We start from the raw sequence: 12,868 nt of genomic DNA, 5'->3' as shown, positions 1-12,868 counted from the left end.
ATAAAAGTTGGTTAGCCAATGTAGTGTTTATGAGGAAAGTAGCAAACAAGTGGCACACATGTGTGGATTTCACATACCTCAATAAGGCCTGCCTTAAGGACCCATATACCCTGACGGATATTGATCTCCTAATTGATCAATCCTCGGGCTACCACACCCTAAGCTTTATGGACACTTACTTTGTTTACAATCATATGATAATGGATCCTCTAGATGCACCCATGACAACATTCAAGTTTAACCATGGAAACTACTACTACAATGTCATGCCCTTTGGACTCAAAAACGTTGATCTCATTTACCAGCTACTCATGAATGTTATATTCTTCTACCATATTGGGCGTAATCTCGAGGTCTATGTTAATGACATGATAACGAAGACCCCCTAAGGCTGTAGTAATGCAACAAAGTTGTAGGATGTCCTACAGTCCTGAAGTATAACATGCGCTTGAATCTCTCCAAGTGCTCCTTCGGTGTGCAGACATGAAAGTTTATTTGGTTCATGCTAACTGTCGCTACCGGGATTACACGATAACGAAATCGGGACTAAAGAGAATGCCAAAGAGAGGCAAAGTCAGAAGAGTCGCCACCGAATTTTATTTAGTTTAACTCTATCGGAGAGGAGAGGGGAAATAGTCGATAAAACCCTCGGAAAAGAGACGCGCACGGGAAGCGCTAAAAGAGAATAAGGAATTAGTCTCGCAACCGAGATTTGGGTTCGGAAGTCGGTTACGTAAGGGGAAGGTATTAGCACCCCTTACGTCCATGGTACTCCATGGGAACCATTTGGGTTGTTTTACATACATGTGATTTATCTATTATTGTTTTATTTTTCGAAAGAATGTGTGAGAGAAGGGGGTGTTTTTGTTATTATAGTGCTCGCCAAGGATTGTGGCCCTTGTGCCTACGTAGCACTCATTCGGGGATGAGGAATCAGAGCTTCGTAGTTTGGAGTAGAAAATGTTTGTGTGTTGGTTGATTTTACCTTTGAGAAAAGGGTTTTCGGGATGATGCTCTAAGGCACAAAAAAGAGTTTGATGAGTTGTGTTGTTTTTACCTTGAATAAGGGTTTTATGAAAGAATGTTTGTGATTATATCGTACTAAACTCTATGGGCGGAGGTGATTATTCTAGACAACAAGCCAAGCGTCTTGCGTCCAAAATAATCAGAGTAAGGGTAGGAATCCTCCACTCTCACTCATTCTCCACCACTTAAGGCTCGTGGCGCACAATAACAATCGTAATTATTAGGTGTTTTGAATTTGATTATGAAAATGCCACTTGACGTTGAATCAAGGGTTTGTTTTATTTTGATTATGAAATTTGGCTTATGCGACATGAATGCAAAGTAACCAACAAGAAATTAAAGAGTCTCATTGTAAGGTAGCCCAAGAGAAAGCCTTTTGTGTGCAAAAGTGACCTAAGCTAAATAAAGGATAATGGTCTTACAAACATGCCCCTCTAAGGTGGTGCCATGATGTCATTCTTACAACATGCATGTAAGTTACGGATGAAAATCCAAGTGTTTACAAAGTATCACAAAGAGCAAAGGAAGGCCTCCAAGCAAAGGTCCTAAGATGAAATCCTCTAAATCCAAGTTGATTAAGAGTGGAGTGAATATTTTTGGTCTTTATCATTTTATCATGTTTTTGTTATTTTTGATGTATGATGACAATAAAATAAATAACAAGTAAATAAACATGCATGATGAGTTTGTACAATGATGATGATAATGAGTATTTGAATGTAAATTACAAGGTAATGCCATAAAAGTAAATCACAACATAAAGAGTGACAATATCACAATAATAATGGTTAGTGAATGTAAATGACACATTAAGGGATAACTTATCATTGATGCAAAGTATTGAACATGATTGAAAAATCAACTAACAATAGATTTGTAACAAAGAAAGTTATGCAACCCTAAATGTGTGGTTAGTGAACAACAAAATAAATTGCAAGAAAGTAGAGTGCAATAATATAAATGTTAGAAGTTAGTACTTAGTGGTTAGTAGAATAACAATAAGAAAATAGAATAACAAGTTAATGTAAAGGGAATGGTTTCATCTATGTATCAAATTACCCAAACATGGTTAAAATAGAGGCAACCTATCAATGCCTCAAAGTATCATGAAGGATCTATTGATCAATCATTAATAGGTTTGAAACATTGAAGGTTTTATCAACTCTAAACAACCATAGTCATTATTTAATAGATCTCATCAACCAAATAAATATGAAAACAAGTCAACAATAAATAGCAAATGAAACAAAATACAAAGTTTGATTAAAGGTAGTAAACAACCATTTTCAACACAAAACAATAGAACCAAAAATTAACAAAGTTTAAGCTAAAATCATTACCCAAAAAAGTTGAAAAAGGGTAGGTTGAAATGGTGTTGAGCTTGGATATAAAGCAATGGGTTTGGGATGAAAGTGTTTATGGTGGAAGTTTAGTGAAGGAGCTGAGTTATGAGTGTGAGAGAGTGAGAAGCTTTGAAAAAAAAATATGAAAGATGACAAAGAAAAGTTGGTGGGGTGACTTTTCTAAGCGGGAAAGATTTTTTTGTTTTGGCTTAGGTTTGGAGAGGAGAGAAAATGCTACTTAGACAGAGCTTTTGGGGGCTAGGAAGCATGAAAAATGAGGGGAAATAGTACCTCTATTTATAAGGAAGCAAAAGGGTTGAAGTGGGTGGACCAAAGGGTCCTTTGTGTAAAAAACAGGGCCATTTCTGCTTTCTGCACAGGTGTAACCGGTTGCCTTAATTAGGGTAATCGGTTACATAGTGCCAAAATGGCCAAAAATTCAGTTTTTGGTCTGGGTAACCGGTTACCCTGATTTGGGTAACCGGTTACCCAATTTTTTATTTTTTTATTTTTTTAGAAATAATGAAAGTATGCATGTGTAATAGGGTCATGGATCAGATGAAAATTGTATCGGGGTAGAGTGAATTTTGGGGTATGACAACTGCCCCTATTTAATCTTCTCGAACCTGAATGTTTAGATAGCAACGACTTTCACACATCCAAGGTAAGAGGGGATTAAATAAATAAAAATATCCAAAAACTCACCCTATTGGGAATGAAATGAATATGATATGAAGTGATGGGTATTTGTGAAGGTTAGATCCCTAGCAACGACTAGGGAGGTTTTAGTTCAGTGACGCTTCCTAGCAATAGCTGGAATACCTGAAATCTAAAGGTGTAGATCCCTAGCAACGAATGGGGAGGTTTTAGTTCATTGACGCTTCCTAGCAATGGCTGGAATACCTGAAATATAAAGGTGTAGATCCCTAGCAAAGACTGGGGAGGTTTTAGTTCAGTGACACTTCCTAGCAACTGCTGGAATACTTGAAATCTAAAGATGTAGATCCCTAGCAACGACTAGGGAGGTTTTAGTTCAGTGACGCTTCCTAGCAATGGCTGGAATACCTGAAATCTAAAGATGCAGATCCCTAGAAACGACTAAGGAGTTCAGTGACGCTTCCTAACAATGGCTGGAATACCTGGAATCTAAAGATATAAATCCCTAGCAACGACTAAGGAGGTTTTAGTTCAGTGACACTTCCTAACAATGGCTGGAATACCTGAAATCTAAAGATATAAATCCCTAACAACGGTTGGGGAGATTTGAATTTTGAAGGTGTCAATCCCTATCAATGGCTGGGAAGGTTTGAATTTGAAAATGTAAATCCCAAGCAACGGCTGGGAAGGTTTGATTTTTGAAAGTTTCAATCCCTAGCAACGGCTGGGAAGGTTTGAATTTTGAAAGTTTCAATCCCTATCGGCTGGGAAGGTTTGATTTTTGAAAGTGTGCAAAAGGCACATGAGTACTTGCAAAAGGCAGGTGAATAGATATGGTGGTTATCATACACAAGGTAGAGGAAAATTTACAGTAGGTACGAAAAACTCATTATATCCCTCAAGCACAACGGCGGGGATGAAACTTTCGAAATATGGCTACCACTTGGGACTTGCCAAACCTACATCAGGTGTTTTAAGACAAACGATAAGAGAATAGGTCAATCATCCAATCTCTCATTTTTGCTTAACATGCAAAGTTGATAAAGGTAAACTCTCTCGTGCAAAAGGCAACAAGGAGGCTTGCAAAAAGGCAAAACATGGTTTTCCCTTGCAAAAAGCAGACGGGTCTTGTAAAAGGCAAGGTACTGACAAAGGGCCAATAATATTTGCAAAAGGCAAATAAAAAGAGATACTTTGGGGAAGCCTGTTGGGGTTGTTCACGGGGACCCTTGCACTTTCGAGAAAGGCTTGAATCCAACTTACGCTAAACATACTTGCCCCAATATGAAGAGTATGTCATGATGCAATGTTATGTATGTAAAATATCGATGTATGCAGAAAGTCGATATATGCTCGGGCTGCTGGGGTACGCAAATGCATGGTCTATGGATTGTGCCAAATATGGTTGGGCTTTAGTGGGACTTTCCGTTTCGGCGGGAAAAGTTATGCATGAAGTGATGCATGCAATGAATGTGGGACTGCAACTGGGTATTTGGATTTTTGTAGGGATTTTTGCTTCCAATGAGAGATCAGCATCAAAGGGTTGATGGAAAAGGGGGTCGTCATCAAAGGGTTGATGGAAAAGGGTGTCATCATCAAAGGGTTGATGGAAAAGGGTGTCATCATCAAAGGGTTGATGGAAAAGAATTTGTCTTCGTCAAAGGGTTGACTTTCTCCGGGAAGATCAAACAACTAAGTGATGATTCTTAATAATGGCTAAGAATACCTGACTCTGCGGGGAAAAGGAAAAAATGTGTTGACTTTCTAGGGATATAAGAAGTACAGTGATGTTTCTCAGCATTGACTCCTTTGGGGAAACTTGACAATAAAATGAAACAGCTTAGCGACGATTCCCAGCAACGGCTGGAATGCGTGGTTGGTGCTTGGGAAATGTTTTGAGGATGAACATTGATTTTTATTGGGGAAAATTCCTAACAACGGTTGGAAAATTCCGAACTCTGACGAGTTAGTTTTAGTAAGTTAAGGAGATACTCATGATGTGATGTTATATATGCCAATGCATGTTTGGGCTTTCATGGGGAATATATGAAATGCAGGGTTTGCAAGTTATGCCAAGCATGTTTGGGCTTTGCGGAGGAGTGTATTTGGGGAATGCCAAAGGTGATTGGGCTTAAAAAGGGTGATTGGGTGAATCGTACTGACTTTCCGATACTTGAGAAATTGGAGTTCGACGTCCAAGCAGGCGCTGAATGTAATGTTTGAGAATTCCCATTGGGGGGAGAAATGATCGGCTTAGTCCAAAGAACTGTGCGGCACCCTTGAGTTGGAAATGTGTTTTGACTACCTTTAGCAAAATTCTAAAAAGAATGTAATTCGATATTGTCTTCCTTATAGTTTTTTTTTAAAAAAAAAAGGTCTTTTAATCAAAAATTTCCTATGTAATTTTATTTAGAAAAAGGTCATATTTCGCAGACAAAGCAGGAAAAGTAAAAATATGGAACATATGTGAGGGAACTGATTTTTATTGACAAGTGATTCCACAAGTAGGGAATTTTGTACAAAGGAAAGCAATTCCTAAAAGAGGTGATTGCGAAAAGAAAATGATAACTGTAATGGCAATGAAACATCTCGAGTTTTCTCCAGATTCTAACTCTGCTATAGTCTTTATGCCTTTGGTCGCCCTTTGATCTTGCTTTTTTGAAGGAGGGTGATAGGATTGACTTTTCTGGGGACCCACATAATTGACTTGCCAAGGAATGAAGAAGGATTCCTTACGGGATGCAGCCTCTTGCTCTTATTAAATCCCTAATTTTTGCCTAGACCGCCCTTTCGGGTTTTCAGTCTACCGGGATACCCATTTTTGCATAAGTTGCCCTTTCAGGTTTTCAACATATCGGGCTATATATTTTATTTTTTTAAGCATAGTATTTTTTGACTGCATCCGCATTCACCGGGGATGGAAGGTTTTCACCATCCATAGTTGCAAGGATCAAGGCTCCTCCGGAGAAGACCTTTCTTACAACATACGGACCTTCGTAGTTTGGCGTCCATTTTCCCCTTGGGTCAGTATGGATTGGAAGAATCTTCTTCAAAACGAGGTCTCCAGCTTTTAGGCTGCGGGGGAAAACCTTTTTGTCATGTGCCCTCTTGATGCGCTTTTGATAAAGTTGGCCATGGCAGATGGCTGCTAAGCGCTTCTCATCAATGAGGTTTAGTTGGTCAAATCGAGCTTGTACCCACTCAGACTCATCAAGCTTAACATCTGTCAAAATCCTTAAGGAAGGAATCTCTACTTCGACTGGTAAGACTGCATCCATGCCGTACACAAGGGAGAAGGGAGTTGCCCCAGTGGAAGTGCGTACGGAAGTACGATAGCCGTGTAATGCGAATGGGAGCATTTCGTGCTAATCTTTGTAGGTTTCCACCATTTTTTGCACAATCTTCTTGATATTTTTGTTAGCTGCCTCAACAGCGCCATTCATCTTAGGCCTATAAGGCGATGAGTTGTGGTGGTCGATCTTGAAATTTTGGCATAACTCTTTCATCATTTTATTATTGAGGTTAGATCCATTATCAGTAATGATCTTGTTAGGGACCCCATAACGACAGATGATTTCTTTCCTGAGGAATCGGGCCACCACTTGTCTAGTAACATTGGCGTACGAGGCTGCTTCTACCCACTTTGTGAAATAGTCAATGGCTACAAGGATGAAGCGGTGTCCGTTCGAGGCAGTTGGCTTTATGCGTCCGATCACGTCAATGCCCCAAATGGCGAAAGGCCAAGGTGATGTTAGGACGTTGAGAGGCGTTGGCGACACATGGATCTTATCAGCATAGATTTGGCACTTGTGGCAGGTTTGGACGTGGCGATGACAGTCAATCTCCATAGTCATCCAGTAATATCCGGCCCTTAAGATTTTCTTCACCATAGTGCTCCCACTGGCATGAGTCCCAAAGGATCCTTCATGAATTTCCATTATAATCTGGTTTGCTTCTTGCTTGTTCACACATCTAAGTAAAACAGAATCATAATTTCTCTTGTATAATACCCCTCCACTTAAGAAGAATTTGGATGACAGTTTTCGAAGATACTTCTTGTCGGTGATAGACGTGTCCGCAGGATACTCTTGGTTCTCTAAGAATTTCATGATGTCATGGAACCAAGGATGACCGTCAGCTTCGTCTTCTACTGCCGGACAGTAAGCAGGTTCGTCCAAGTAGTTCAGGTGAAAGGACGGCGCTTCGTTCTTCCACTTAACTTTAAACATGGACGCCAAAGTTGCCAAAGCGTCAGCTAGCTGATTCTCTTCTCGAGGGATGTGGTGGAATGTAATTTCATCGAAGTAGGGGACTAGTTTCAAGACATGCTCTTTGTAAGGAATGAGCTTATGATCTCTAGTGTCCCAATCTCCTTTAACTTGGCTGATTACCAAGGCTAAGTCCCCATAGACTTCCAGGATTTTGATTCTAAGATCGATAGCAGCTTCAATGCCAAAGATACAAGCCTCGTATTCGGCCATATTGTTTGTACATTCAAAACATAATTGGGCGGTGAAGGGGAGGTGGAAATTAGTTGGAGAAGTGATTACTGCCCCAATGCCATTGCCATGAGCGTTAGAAGCTCCATCAAAAACCATGGTCCATCGGGATCCAGACTCGGGTCCTTCCTCGGGACCGGGGATGTTGCAATCCCTAATCAACATGATATCCTCGTCGGGGAATTCGAAACGCATAGACTGATAGTCCTCCAAGGATTGTTGTGCAAGATAATCAGACAATACACTCCCTTTGATGGCCTTTTGAGTGACATATTGGATATCGTACTCGGTCAGAGCCATTTGCCATCGGGCTACTCTACCAGTTAGGGCCGGCTTCTCAAAGATGTATTTGACAGGATCCATCTTAGAGATCAACAATGTCGTATGAGTGAGCATGTATTGTCTTAAACGTTTGGCAGCCCATGCTAGTGTACAACAAGTCTTTTCAAGCATCGAATACCTACTCTCGCAATCAGTGAACTTCTTGCTCAAATAGTATATTGCATGCTCTTTTCTACCAGTCTCGTCATGTTGGCCGAGGACACAACCCATTGATCCTTCGAGAACGGTGAGATACATGATTAATGGTCTACCAGGTACAAGAGGCACCAACACAGGAGGCTCTTGCAAATATTCCTTTATTTTCTCAAATGCGTCCTGGCAGTCATCGTTCCAAATGATGGCTTGATCCTTTCGAAGAAGTTTAAAGATTGGATCACAAGTGGCAGTGAGGTGAGATATGAACTTAGCAATGTAGTTCAATCTACCTAGGAATCCTCGGACTTCCTTCTCGGTTTAGGGTGCAGGCATAGCTTGTATGGCCTTTACTTTCTCGGGATCTACTTCGATGCCACGTTGACTGACGATAAAACCTAACAATTTGCCGGATCTTACCCCAAATGTGCATTTGTTGGGATTAAGCCTCAATTTGGACTTCCTCAGCCTCTCAAACAGCTTTTCTAGATTGACAAGGTGTTCTTCTTCGGTTTGAGACATGGCTATCATGTCATCGACGTAGACCTCAATCTCTTTATGGATCATATCGTGAAAGAGAGTGACCATGGCTCGTTGGTATCTGGCGCCGACGTTCTTCAATCCAAAAGGCATCACCTTGTAGTAGAAGGTGCCCCATGGTGTTATGAAAGTGGTTTTCTCCATATCTTCTTGAGCTATGCGGATCTGGTTATAACCGGAGAACCATCCATAAAAGAGAAAACAGAGAACTGAGCGGTATTATCTACTAGCACATCAATGTGTGGCAGTGGAAAGTCATCTTTGGGACTTGCTCAATTTAGACTTCTATAATCTATGCACATTCTTACTTTGCCATCCTTCTTAGGTACAGGCATAATGTTAGTTATCCATTGAGGATAATTGGAGACCGCTAGGAAGCCGGCGTTGAGCTGCTTTTGTACCTCCTCCTTGATTTTCATAGCCATTTCGGGACGGGTCCTTCGTAGTTTTTGCTTTACTGGAGGGCATTCTTCTTTAAGGGGTAGATGATGGACCACAATGTCAGTATCGAGGCCGGGAATATCTTGGTATGACCATGCAAACACATCTTTGTATTCCTTCAAGAGCTCAATCAATTTTGTCTTCACCTTGTCTTGTAGAGCAAAGCCGACTCGGACTTCTTTCGCTTCCTCATCTGTCCCAAGGTTAATCACTTCCACTGATTCTTCGTGCGACTGGATGACTTTTTCCTCCTGCTTGAGCAGTCTTGCCAATTCTTCTGGGAGTTCGGCCTCTTCCTCACACTCTTCATCAGCTTGATTAATCGGGTTGTCAAAGTCGTAAGAGACTGTAGCAGAATTGTCATTGGTGGTTGTCGAGGATGATCTGCATGATTTAAGGTCCACGTTTTTATTGGTATGAAAGAAAGGATGATTTGAAAAGATTTTTTTTTAAAAAGAAAAATGCCATTTAAAAAAGGTGAAATAAATAAATGAAAGGCAAGGATCTCAAAATTGATTGCGAACATGAACCCTTTTTCATTAATGATTAATAAGGAAATTTGATGAGGCCCTACAAATGATTCCCCCATGCCTTGGGCTTGACATGGGTTCTTTTGATAAAAAGGAAGGAAAACAACATTGGGAATTACATTTCAATCAAGGTCACTTTAGGTATTTCAAACTCGGTCCATTTGGTGGCACCATTTCCATCAGTCTTTGTGAAGATCAAGCCATCATCTTCTTCTTCTTCTTCTTCCACGGCGCAAATACGGTTGTCATCCAGGTAACCAGCACTTGAGAATTTTTTGGATAGCGGGAGCACTGATCCCCTTGTAGCTATCGGCGCGGGTTTCTTCAAATTCTGGGAGTTGTATCCCAAACCAGTGCGGTCCTTGTTGGCAGGGAGTTCAAGCAATCTTCCCCATCCTTGGGGGTGTCCATCCTTTATGATTGTCAGGGCGTCTTTAAGAGATGCCATGGGAGATTCGGCATCTTTTGATTCATCCCTTGCTGGGCAAACCATTTCAACATTGATAACTTCGAATGATTGGAATGAGACTTCCCTTATCTCCCTTTCTCCTTCAACGTATCAAAAAGATGCGAGGTGACTTACCACAATGTCCTCCTCACCCTCGACAACAACTAGCTTATCATCAGCTAAGAATTTCAATTTTTGGTGGAGCGTTAAAGTGACTGCACCAGCTGAATGGATCCAGGGCCTCCCAAGCAGACAACTGTAGGTTGGATAGATATCCATTACGAAGAAAGTGATGAGGAAAATATGGGGACCAATCTTCATAGGCAAATTCACCTCACCGATTACAGTCCTTTTAGTCCCATCAAATGCTCTTACTATAAGCTCACTCGGCTTCATTATGAGTCCTTCAATAGTTAGTTTAGCAAAGGAGCTCTTAGGCATCACATTGAGGGAAGACCCAGTGTCCACCAAAACTCTTGATAGGACTGTATCCACACGCTCAATAGAAATATGGAGAGCCTTGTTATGATTCCTCCCCTCGGCGGGAAGCTCTTCATCACTGAAACCTAAGCTTAAGCTAGTAGCGATATTGTTAACTACTCCTTCAAACTGACAAACAGATATCTCTTGTGGTACGTGAGTTGTCCTCAGAAACTTTACCAAAGCCTCCCTATGGGCCTCCGAGCACATTAATAAAGACAACATTGAGATCTTCGAGGGTGTCTGGTTAAGCTGATCAACTACTCGATAATCACTCTTCTTGATAATGCGTAAGAACTCGTCTACTTCACTTGAAGGTGCGGGGTCTTGTCTTTGCTGAGCGCCATTAATTTGTTTGCCTTTGTCTGAAGTTGAAGGATTGATAGTTCCAATTGGAGTGGGTGTCGGTGCAAATATCCTTCCACTTCTCGTGACTCCGCTAGTGCCGGTGATATTGATCATTAGGTCACTAGACTTTAACGGTTCTTCTTGAATCTTGTGACCACGAATGTAGACTGAGGTGTCATACATCCAAGGGACTGCCTTGGTGTCAATATATGGGAATGGTGTGGGAACTGTTATTATGATTAGAGTAATAGGATTTGTCGACAGAGTTAACTGAGAGAAGTCATATGGAATTTGCAGAGGAGGGACTTCGTCGTATGGTATCTCGAGGGTAGACACATCTTCCTTTGTGGACGGGCAGTCTACCACCAAGATCCCTTGGTTCATTAATTGTTGTATGACAGACTTCAATGTTCTACATTATTTCGGGTTAATCAGACAATGTTCACAGTCATTACCACATATGGGAAAGATATTATTCTTCATTAAAGCATTCTTGATCTCGATGAGTGGTGTTTTTAACTCGTCCACACAGGACATCAATCTCCTTCCATTGTCAGCCTCCATCATATTCACTAATGCATTGTTGTGAGGGGGCATCGGGTTATTATTTACATTCGGCCCCTTGGGGGCGAACGTGATTGCCTTAGAATCAATAAGATCTTGAACCTTGTACTTTAATGCTTTACAATTCTCGATCGAATGCCCAGGAGCGCCAGAATGAAATTCACAACGGGCATTTGCATCATAACCGGGAGGAAGAACCGCTGGTGGGGGTCCTAACTCCCTTAGTTGCACAAGTGATCCCCTCAATAAATATGGTAGAATGTGGCTATAAGGCATGGGAACTGGGTCAAGTCTTCTCTCGGGCCTTCGCATCTTTTGTTGTTGTTGATATTGTGGTTGCTGACGTTGCGGTTATTGTTGATACAGTTGTTGTTGTTGAGTTTGAACAGGAATTGCAAATGGTTGTTATTGACTTGGTTGGACATGAGCTATGGCAGCTAATTGTGGATAGGTGGGATTTCTTGTTCGAATGATGGAGGCAGCATTGGTCTCGCCTTCTCGTTTTTTACCATAGGGAACAAAAGGTTTCTTCGACGCACTAGAAGTACTGGAAGAGTTCTGGATCTTTCCCATTTTAATCATATTTTCTATCCTTTCACCGGCTAAGACCAGGTCAGAAAAGCCTGAAGAGGTGCTCCCTACCATTCTATCGAGGTATGGACCTTGCAGGTTTCCTATAAACATGTCTACCAGTTCTCTTTCTAGCAATGGGGGTTGTACCCTAGCAGCTAATTCCCTCCACCGCTGGGCATACTGCCGCATCAAGGCCCAAAACATCAGTGCTCCCCATTTCCTTGAGCTTTTCCTCGATAGCCTTTACCTTCCTCTCCACCTTATTGGTTGCTGAACCGAAGGCGTCATCCTGAGAAGCATCCATTGGGATGAAGAATGCATCGAGTTGGTCGTCTGTCTCAAGAGCATGAGGACAAGGATTGTCGTTTGGGACACCGCCGAGTGGATTAATGTTAATTGGAGGATCAGCTTGAGGAACCGGAGTAGGATTCTCGACCGTTGAAGGGGTAGGAGGATTGGTAGTACTGACATGTTGGTTCATTTCTTCTTGCATTTTTGCCATAACCTCCTGGCCTCTTGCGATTGCTTGAATAGTCTCCATCAACTGCCGCATTTGGGACCTCATTTGGGATACTTCTTCCTGAAGGACAACTTGGTTCTCTTGAAGTTTCTCCATGACAGCTTGTCGACGTCCTCATGTATTGTACCGAAAAGTTAGCTTTGGAGAGTGGTTCTGGAAGGAAAAAGGGGTGGATGGATGAGTTTTTTTTATGTTTTTGTGTTTCGAAAGATGCATATGATGCATGAATTTTTTTTTTGTTAAAGCAAAGCTCTTTTTAGTTATTCATGTTTATTTCATTGCAAAAACTACTTGACGATTCACGTTCACAATCATGAATAAAGGAAAACACAATAGAGAAAAATCACAACTTTCATTCATCCTTTGAAGGGAAATTAGACAACAATACATAGAAGTTGCAAAATACAAGTAATGGAAGCAAATAA

The sequence above is a fragment of the Lathyrus oleraceus genome, chromosome 7 (genome assembly GCF_024323335.1).
Source record: "Lathyrus oleraceus cultivar Zhongwan6 chromosome 7, CAAS_Psat_ZW6_1.0, whole genome shotgun sequence".
Taxonomy (NCBI): Eukaryota; Viridiplantae; Streptophyta; class Magnoliopsida; order Fabales; family Fabaceae; genus Lathyrus; species Lathyrus oleraceus.
The sequence above is the reverse complement of the archived record's forward strand: the minus strand, read 5'-3'. Positions refer to the sequence as shown.